Source organism: Scylla paramamosain, chromosome 9 (genome assembly GCF_035594125.1).
Source record: "Scylla paramamosain isolate STU-SP2022 chromosome 9, ASM3559412v1, whole genome shotgun sequence".
In the NCBI taxonomy this organism is placed as follows: Eukaryota; Metazoa; Arthropoda; class Malacostraca; order Decapoda; family Portunidae; genus Scylla; species Scylla paramamosain.
In genome coordinates, this window is record NC_087159.1 from 15,692,501 (window position 1) to 15,700,000 (window position 7,500).

General features: G+C 38.0%; 2 long non-coding RNA genes across 3 annotated transcripts in view; one reads left to right on the forward strand and one right to left on the reverse strand.

Moving 5' to 3' along the window:
* Positions 1-6,705, reverse strand: part of LOC135103299 (uncharacterized) — a 41,880-nt gene extending 35,175 nt beyond the window's left edge. The window contains exon 1 of the long non-coding RNA XR_010269983.1: positions 6,147-6,705. This is a non-coding gene — a long non-coding RNA (uncharacterized LOC135103299). The remainder of the gene's footprint in view (positions 1-6,146) is intronic.
* A 516-nt stretch (positions 6,706-7,221) lies between these two features.
* Positions 7,222-7,500, forward strand: part of LOC135103672 (uncharacterized) — a 174,359-nt gene continuing 174,080 nt past the window's right edge. For both annotated transcript variants that reach the window (XR_010270159.1, XR_010270160.1), the window contains exon 1: positions 7,222-7,474. This is a non-coding gene — a long non-coding RNA (uncharacterized LOC135103672). The remainder of the gene's footprint in view (positions 7,475-7,500) is intronic.

Genomic DNA, 7,500 nt, shown 5'->3' on the forward strand with positions numbered 1-7,500 from the left:
AACGGAAAAAAAACCTACCCGCTGTTTGTCGCCTCATAAAGATGACAGACATGACACTTAAAATGATGAAGGGAAACAGCACTAGCCCGGAGGTAATTAGGTGGGAAAAATAACATTACGTTCTCTATTAGGTTGGGGGGAAAAGTAATGTTGGTTTGTTCTATGTAATGCGTGAGATATATGGGTACACTCTACGTGAGAGAGAGAGAGAGAGAGAGAGAGAGAGAGAGAGAGAGAGAGAGAGAGAGAGAGAGAGAGAGAGAGAGAGAGAGAGAGAGAGAGAGAGAAATTAAGTTACAAAGGAGGCGGAAATTCAATGTTATTAAGTTAATGGAGAAAATACTAGAGTAATACAGGCTGTAGTACGTTGTGTTCATTGTGCAAATAACACATTTTAGGAAAGTTACTACAATTCCTACACTTAATTTGAAAACATATACGTAATAATGCTAAATAGTTATTACTCCATTCGAGTCTAAGCAATAAAAAATAATACGAAAAATTAATAACAGTTTCATATGGCACTGTAATCTGTACTTTTGTCAATAAGCTAACTACATGGCTTTGCTCTGCTCGGGAAAACCGGACGAAGAAGCCACGCCCGTTTGAACTAATTTGGTGTTGAAATTGAATCGTAAAGAGGAAGGGGAGGTGTGGTGAGGGAAAGTGAGATGTGTGGTGAGGGGAAGTGAGGTGTGTGGCGGGAGAGGAAGGGGTGAGGGGAATGAAGGGTCAGGAACTGAGTGTGATCTGTAACTCGTCTGTGCAGGCTTGGTAAAATTAAGTTTAAAAAGAGATAGGAAGGAACTGGCTCTCAAAAACAGTGGTAGATGACTGGAAAGACTAAATAATAAATGTCTTCATGCAAGTCAATAAAGAATGAGTAAAAGAAGCGACAACTTTACAGCAGGGAATGACTGGTAGATGTAGGCATGAGTGTTTTATAGAAAAGAGTATCATGTGTGAAGTTATTCCTTCTTCCAGCTTCCCCTTAGGCTTTAATGTTCCCTGAAAAAAAACATGAAACATTCACAAACAATTAAATAAACTAAAAGAATAAATAAATAAGATTTATAAATCAAGTTGATACATATACATAAGAAAATCACATCCCAACAGAATATTTACCAGGCATTACCATTATCACCATCAGCAGTATTAGCAGCATTAGTATTCAAATCCTTTAAGTACACCAAAACCACACAACCCCGAATTATTATTGAAATCCTGGACAACACAGATAAAACGTTCCGAACCTCTCTCACAAAACAAAGACCCTTCCCAATCCTCTTCCCAATCCATCATGCACGAGGGCCACATTCCCAAAACACGTCTGCCGGAGCGCACTTTTGACCCCAATTCACGGCAGCGGTGCAGGTAAAAGACAATAAGCAATCACTGGTAATACGGGGGTGAATGAAAATGATGATTACACTCTTTCACCAAACAGCGGCCACGTGATTAGACTTGCTTCCACGCTCGTTAACTGACCCCCAGCGGAATTAATCACACACATCCCCTCCCTTCACCTCTCTCCCTCTCTCTCTCTCCTCTCCACACTGACTGGCACTCTAAAAAAAATTGGCACCAGGAAAAGAAAATGTGACAGAAGTAAATGTAATAGGAAAGTGTTTTTGTTACGAGTAAATTAAATAGGAAGAATCTGACACAAATAAATGTAATAAAAAAAAGACATGACAATGTAATAAGAAAACATGACAGGAATAAGTGTAATTAAAAAGAGAAAACACGTGAATGAATGTAATAAGAAAAAGATGATTGGTAGAAATGTAATAGGAAAATATTCTTTATTATGAGTAGATGTAATAGAAAGAATCTGAAACAGGAATTAATAGTCAAAAAGTAAAATAAAAAAAATAAAAATAAAACATGAATGACTATAACAAGTAAAAGCAGCACAAGAATAAATGTACACAACGGGAAAATGTAACAGGAATCAACTGAAAAAAATTAAATAAATAAATAAGAGGAATAGATATAGGTAACACTAAAATTATGACATGAATATATATAACAGTAAAAATATGACACGTAACAGGAAAAAAATATATATATGACATGGGAATAATTGTGATTTGAAAACATATGATCCAGGAATGAATGTAGCACTAAAAATATGACAGGAAGAAATGCAATGAAAAAAAAAAAAATATGACAGGTATAAATATGACAAGGAAAAATAGGCACGGGAATAAATGCTTCAGAAGTAAATAGTTCATAGCAAAAAAAATGGCACAGGGATAAATGTTAGGGGTAAAAATGGCACGGGACTGAATGAAGCATGGAAAATTGTCCAGAAATACATGATACAATAATAAAACCTACAGAAATAAATGTAGAAAACATGGCACATGAATAAATGTCATGGGAATAAACAACATAGGAATAAAATGAAAGGAAAAGTAACGTCACGAATTCTGGAGTGAAAGGGAATGGCACATTAAAATTAACAGTGTGTCAGGCATTTACTTAGGTTAGGTTGGTTAAATTAAAATGTCTGAAGGAAAGATATTGGCAAGTGGTAACATGGCACAAATTTGAAACAAGAAAAAAATGGCAAATAAGAAAAAAGAAAAAGAAACATTACCTATTATTGTAGCAATTAAATTAGATTGTTAGAGTAAGTTATTATAGTTTAGGCTAGGCTAGGTTAGGTTAGGGTGATCTTAAACGAGAGCCTTTTTAAGTACAAAAAATTCACACAATATGGTGTTTATTTTTATCTGATAAAATAAACATATTTGTATTTTCCAGTACTATTTTTTTTTTCCGCGTCACTTTCTCTACGTCATTTTATTTCACCATTCGTTCCTGCATCTTTTTTTTTTTTTTTTTTTTTTTTTTGCATAATTCATCCTACAACATTTGCCCCTATATTAATTCATTTCCAGTGCAAATTTTCCAGTAACACTTTTTCCGGTGCATTTTTTTCCATGTGTATCCAGTGCCTTTGTTCACCCTACGCTTACATTCACCCCCACCACCACCCACATCCCCAACACCAACCCACAGCCCCACCACCCACCCACACATCGCAATGCCCTGCCTAATCAGCCTCCCTCGTCCCACAAAAACCCAGCAAATCACTCTGGCTACACATCTATGTTAATCTGCACTGCTTTGAAATGCTTTAGAATTATATGCCTATCATTAAATATTCCATTACGTATACAAAGGGAGCATAATTCATGTAAATAGTTTGTGATTCAGCTGCTGGGATTGTAACTTTTTTTCGTGTATATTTCCATATCATCCCCCTCTCCCTAACATAAGTGACTGCGCCGCCCCTACCTACTGCTAGCTTCGTATAAACACAGGACCGCTAGGCTAGGCTATTGGCTCCTGCATAACAATAACACTTTCCAGGTTGTTATACAGTCAGTACAAAGTTGCAAAATTCACACAATACAGTAGCCTCTATAGACAGATAGATAGATAGATAGATAGCTGCTTGCTTACACACACACACACACACACACACACACACACACACACACACTTAACAGATGAGGATTTAATTAAGGGATGTGCAGAAATAGTTTTCCTAATACAAAAATAGATCAGTGGAATGCATCATATCAAAGGAAGTGGTATGTGTGCTATTGTTGTTGTTACTGTTGTTGTTGTTGTTGTTGTTGTTGTTGTTGTTGTTATAATTATTATTATCATCACAATTATTATTATTATTATTATTATTATTATTATTATTATTATTATTATTATTATCAGTAGTAGTAGTAGTAGTAGTAGTAGTAGTAGTAGTAGTAGCGTTATCAATATCATAATTGTTAATTGTGATTGTTGTTGATGTTGCCGTCATTAACAATAGTATTTCAACACTGCCTGATAATACCACTCGTCTCCTTTCCACACCACGTGTATGGGAGCACATCACCTCTCAACGAACGGTCAGACGTCACCCCACCACTTAACACATTTTGTGCTGGTGGCATCGCTGTCAGCAGTATGTGGTAGGGACACACACAACTAAGGTCTATCACATTTAAGTCCAGAAATACTAAGGACTCGGGTAGCAGATATGAGAAAGAGAATTATACTCTAACAAATAGAGCTGGGTGACGCGGAAACAATCACAAAGGAGCTTGCTGGAAGTTTGCCTACATTCAGCCTGTTCCTAAAAAAGGGTGACCGTTCTAATCCCTCAAACTACCGTCCTATTGCTTTAATTTCCTGCCTATCTAAAGTTTTTGAATCTATCCTCAACAGGAAGATTCTTAAACATCTATCACTTCACAACCTTCTATCTGATCGCCAGTATGGGTTCCGTCAAGGCCGCTCTACTAGTGATCTTCTGGCTTTCCTTACTGAGTCTTGGTCATCCTCTTTTAGAGATTTTGGTGAAACTTTTGCTGTTGCCTTGGACATATCAAAAGCTTCTGATAGAGTCTGGCACAAAGCTTTGATTTCCAAACTACGCTCCTACGGCTTCTATTCTTCTCTCTGTAACTTCATCTCAAGTTTCCTTTCTGACCGTTCTATTGCTGCTGTGGTAGACGGTCACTGTTCTTCTCTTAAATCTATTAACAATGGTGTTCCCCAGGGTTCTGTCCTGTCACCCAGTCTCTTCTTATTATTCATAAATGATCTTCTAAACCAAACTTCTTGTCCTATCCACTCCTACGCTGATGATACCACCTTGCACTTTTCCACGTCTTTTCACTGACGTCCAACCCTTCAGGAAGTAAACATTTCACGCAGGGAAGCCACAGAACGCTAGACTTCTGATCTTTCTAAAATTTCTGACTGGGGCAGAGCAAGCAAACTTGGTATTATTCAATGCCTCAAAAACTCAATTCCTCCATCTGTCAACTCGACACAACCTTCCAGACAACTATCCCCTCTTCTTCAATGACACTCAACTGTTCCCATCTTCTACACTGAACATCCTCGGTCTGAACTGGAAACTTCATATCTCATCTCTAGCTAAAACAGCTTCTGTGAAGTTAGGTTCTGACACGTCTCCGCCAGTTTTTCTCACCGCCCCCAGCTGCTAACTCTGTACAAGAGCCTTATCCGTTCATGTATTGAGTATGCTTCACATGTCTGGGGGGGGGTTCCACTCATGCTGCTCTTCTAGACAGGGTGGAATCAAAAGCTTTCCGTCTCATTAACTCCTCTCCTCTAACTGACTGTCTTCAGCCTCTCTCTCATCGCCGCAATGTTGCATCTCTAGCTGTCTTCTACCGCTATTTTCGTGCTAACTGCATGCCTCCCCTCCTCCCGCGGCCTCGCTGCACAAGACTTTCTTCTTTCTCTCACCCCTATTCTGTCCACCTCTCTAACGCAAAACTTAACCAGTATTCTCAATCACTCATCCCTTTCTCTGGTAAACTCTGGAACTCCCTGCCTGTTTCTGTATTTCCACCTTCCCATGACTTGAATTCCTTCAAGAGGGAAGTTTCAAGACACTTATCCTTCAATTTTTGACTGCCGCTTTGGACCCTTTTATGGGACTGGCATTTCAGAGAGTATTTTTTTCTATTGGATTTTTGTTGCCCTTGGCCAGTGTCCCTCCTACATAAAAAAAAAAAAAAGAGACGAGCAAGTTGTGCAATGATAAATGAATAAGTAAATAAATAATGAATCATAATAGTAATAATTACAATAATAATAAGAAAACGAACTCTTATATATACTGTAACACACTAACTATGTAACCAAACCTAACAATCTAACCTATTCTACCACTCTTCTTTCCATACAGCCTGTAATGGAGCACACTGCCTCCCAACAAGTGGTCAGTCGCGAGCCCCCACTTATCCCATTAACTACTTAACCAGCCTCCATCCACGCCTCCGCACATCATTAGGTCTTCCCAAGTCTTCCTGAGGGCTAGCTACCACTTCACCGACTATATAACACTTTAACGCAATGGAATGGGTATAAAAATTCCAGTAGAATAATAAAAAAAAAAAATATATATATATAATATATATATATATATATATATATATATATATATATATATATATATATATATATATATATATATATATAATAAGAGACAAGCAGGTACAGGATGATAAAATAGATTGACCAGCTGCGCACAAAAAGAAAAAAAAAAAACTTACTGATATCAAATAAACAGTTAATATTCACATTACCTGGTGTCTTTTGGGCCCAATGAAGACAATGCCACGCACTCCAGGTCTTCAAGGCACGGGGGGCACGGTCAGTTCATTAATATCATTTCCCAAACAAATTTACCAGTGAAAAACAGAAATACACAGGGTAGCCGGCCAGTGATAGGCTCGTATTCTGAAACGCTCTACTCTCATCACGACTGTTTTCAAAGGTCACAGAGATGATTAGCCTGGTTCTCAGGAGTGTTTCTCCAGTTAATAATGTAGAAATGTTATTAATTTGTCACTAAAACTGTGAAAACACTATTAGAAAACCCGTGTAACTTCAAACAAGAGCCTATTGAAAATAGTTCAGGTGCCGTGCAGAAGCATTCCAGCATATGGTCCTAATTGATAAGGTTAATACTTGCATTATCTGCCGTGTTCTGGGCTCAATGAAGTCACCACCACGCACTCCAAGGCACAGGACGTACAGATACTTTGTTGTTATCACTTCCTAATCAGTTTCAGCGGGGAAAAAATATAAAGTTATCGATTAACCGGCACGCGATAATCACCTCCTCAGCCTACAGTACATACCCACGTGGCACTGGGTAGACACTAGTATGCGTAATAGTTGAAGACATCGAGCAGCCGCAGAGCTTATCAAAGTAGTGCCCTGATATAACAAGCAAATTAGTAGAACTTTAGTAGTGCCTTTCTGTTGCTTACTATTCTAATTTGTGAATACTTCAAGTATAAATGTTAAGTAACCCGTTGAATTACATAAATGAATATGGTACGAGCCGAATAAAAGGTGACGAAGTGGTGTTTCGCAAAGTAGTGCAGTGTCATTTACTATTGTTTTAATTTAGGAGAAATGCAGAAGCTTCACGTTAATAGAGAAAACAATCCAATAAACTTCCCAACTGGAAACAGCACCAGACTAATAAAAGAAGACTGCTCAAGTAATACAATATTCTAGAACGTTTGACAGAGAGCATTTGGTTTAGGCTTTCCTATCATTTACTATTTCAATATACGGCATTACTCAGCAGCTCATTTGCATATAAAAAAAATAACATAAAAAATTGCAGAACTGGAAATAGCACACAAACTCGTGATGAAGTGATTAATTAGAAGAAACAGTGAAGGCCTGTTTCAGTGACCATCCCTCCTCCCTTCCTCTCTCCTCCGCTCAGCTGTTCCTTCCTCGCTGCTCACCAGTCTACAGTTTCTATTATGTTGTATAACGTGATTGCGAAGTGACCTTATTTCCTCTCCTGAAAAGTGCAATATAACCGCATTTTTCCATGGCGTCTGCATTTATAAGTTCCATCGCTACCTTGCAGTACGTCCAGAGTAGCAAAGTAAGTGTTACTTCACCGTTTATCAC